Raw genomic sequence first — 2,710 nt, 5'->3', positions numbered from 1 at the left:
GATTCTGGGAGAAACTGTTACTATTAATAGATTTTATAACAATAACATACAACGTGTAGTCACGTGATTCTGGGAGAAACTGTTTATAATAAATAAGATAAAAAAATAGAATAGGTCTCATAAGATACAAACAACCAGATAATTTAAAAGTGTCATTTCAAATATCATGCATGATTTATTTATCATAAAATAGCAACGCTTGACACTTAAAAAAAGGTAAAAGCATCCCTAAATTAAATGACTGGTCCATAGGGATACGTCATTTATTCATTTTATAAAAATTGTAATGTTGCTTTTTACGATGTCAATATTTGAATATTTCATTTCATTGAGCAACATTATTGTATGTTTGAATTTTTGAGATTACTGAAAACAATTGTAGTCTTTAATTGTTCAGTAATTGTTATGCTTTTATTTACAGAAATTAATGCCTTCTCCTACCATAGGTATAATATTAAACTGTTACAAATATAGTGGCCGGTTTCTACCGGCGACTAATAAACCTCCGGAATCTTCCACTCTAAACTCTAATTAACCTCTGGTTATGTAATCAATGAATGGAAATAGGATCATTTTGGCACTACCCATCCGTTCCCTCCCTTGATTTCGAGCTGCGTGGACGTGTTTACAGATATATTTAAATAAATTTGAATTAGACTGCAATTTCTCAACACTGAAAAATGTAAGTAGATCTAGAGTTTTTTTTACTTTAATCTTTAAAATAAACCCTTCTAATATATTAATGTATTTAAACCTGCACGGAATAAGTGTTTTAAAACCTGTTATACTATCCACGTGACCAGGTCATGTGATTAATACAAAATGGCGGATTGGTAATGGAAAATACTTTGATGTTTTCAGGAATGAATTTGATTTTTGTAATGAAATTAAAACCATTTAATTATATCAGTGTTAATCAGCTTAAAATATGATATGTGCATAATTTTACATCTAAATTTATTGTGATAACTGCAAAAAATCTTTGATAAGTTGCAAGTTAGTACAAACTGACAAACTACAATTAGCACTGTTAAGCTCATACAATCTGCTCTGAGTAATAAATAGGTAATTTATATTAATATGTTTGGTAGTGGTATACGAAACTTTGTGTAAATTTAATTTAAAGTGTAACTTCGCATAAAACACAAATTACTTTACCCGACTGCAAAATTGTTTTTATTTCATTTCAGACAGCAAATTTATGTCTAATTGGAGGAGATAGTGTGGAGAGCAATGTTCGCCGTGTTATGTCTCACACTTTGTCTCAGGAAGTTGCCCTAGAATACAACTGGGTTGGAAAAGGCTCGAAAAACTTAGACTTAAAACAGTCATATTAGGTTTGTATTTTTACTTTTTCAAAGTTGATTTCACCGTTGGTGTAAGATATGCCTCTTGTGTTGTAAATGATCATCATTTTGACAGAATTATTCCTCTTTTTAACTTGAAAATTTTAGGTTAAAATGTTTAATTATGTCAAATATCTCTATAACTATTAAATCTATTGACTTGTAATTTAAAATATTTCCTTACTATCAAAGTCTTATCCCTTAGCTCTGTTTGCAGTTTTTCAGTTTTATTTGCCTTTAAACTAGTAAATTCTAATTAGTAGTGTATGTTTAAATAAAATCAGTAAACTGTATAAATTTCAGATGCTGTAAGAGGAAGTAGACAGGGGTCTACTCATAATGAAATCGAGAAGACAATGAAGGAGTGGCTAAGATATGCCAAGGATAGGGGAGGCGGGCGGAGGAAGAGACTGGCTAAAAAGTTGCAACAACAAAGAGAAGAAAATGAAAATGATATGTGAACAACATTTAGAAATAAATTGTAGTAATTAGAATATTTTATGTTCTTTTATTTTACGGTCTCTCTGAATTCTAGGAGACATGCTGTTTTTGGTCTTGTCATCTGAGGGCCAGCGTTAGTAGTAAGAAACAAGTAATTGGGCCAATGGAGGGCCAACAATAAGAGTAGGAAACAAAGTGATAGGCCAACTGAGAGCCAACTTAGATAGTAGAAAATAAGGCATTGGGCCAACGAAGGGCCAATGTTTATTATAGGAAACCAGTCAGTGGGCCAACGGGGGGCCAACAATAAGAAGGGAAATCAGTTGTTGGGCCAACAGAGGGCCAACGATAGGAAGGAAAACCAGTCATTGGGCCAATGGAGGGCCAACGATAAGAGTAGGAAAGCAGTCGTTGGGCCAACCATATACCAACCGTTGGCCCAACGTTGCCCCAATTAGCAAATTGACATTGGGCCAACGTTGGCATTATGTGTTGGGCCAACAAAGCAAATGTAATTGGCCCAACGTTGGGCCAACTACTGTCTGCTATCTGGGTACGCAAAAACTAGATATTATTCATGCACGTCCTTATTTTCGTAGTGTAATGTTAACAAAATATGTCAGAAGGTTGGTGTTTTTAAAACGTCATTTGCCAGGCATTCGTGTTTTCGCCACACGACCCTGCAAAGCGAAAAGTCGAGAATTAGCAATTTAAAACCGCGGGGGCGCGGAGCGAAAACTCGCTTATTAGGGAGGACGCGGGGCGCAGTTAAATAAATAAAACGTCGCCCCGCGAGGGCGGAAGCGAGATTTAAGAAATAAAACAGCGACATAATAAATTATTATTTTAATAAATAAAACTTCACCCGCGCTCTCGCTCTTTGTAAACATAAAATAAACATGTTTTGACTTCACAGAAAGTAG

General features: G+C 34.5%; 1 long non-coding RNA gene across 1 annotated transcript; it reads left to right on the top strand.

Annotated features, from left to right (window-relative positions):
- Positions 1-504: 504 nt before the first annotated feature.
- LOC132737098 (uncharacterized) lies at positions 505-2,339 on the top strand. Its single transcript, XR_009626680.1, has 3 exons — positions 505-682; positions 1,191-1,337; positions 1,650-2,339. It is a non-coding gene; the product is annotated as an uncharacterized LOC132737098 (long non-coding RNA).
- Positions 2,340-2,710: the final 371 nt, after the last annotated feature.

The sequence above is a fragment of the Ruditapes philippinarum genome, unplaced genomic scaffold (assembly GCF_026571515.1).
Source record: "Ruditapes philippinarum isolate M1 unplaced genomic scaffold, ASM2657151v2 ctg10297_1_1_1_1, whole genome shotgun sequence".
NCBI lineage: Eukaryota > Metazoa > Mollusca > Bivalvia > Venerida > Veneridae > Ruditapes > Ruditapes philippinarum.
Note: the sequence above shows the minus strand (reverse complement) of the source record. Positions and strands in the feature narration are given on the sequence as shown.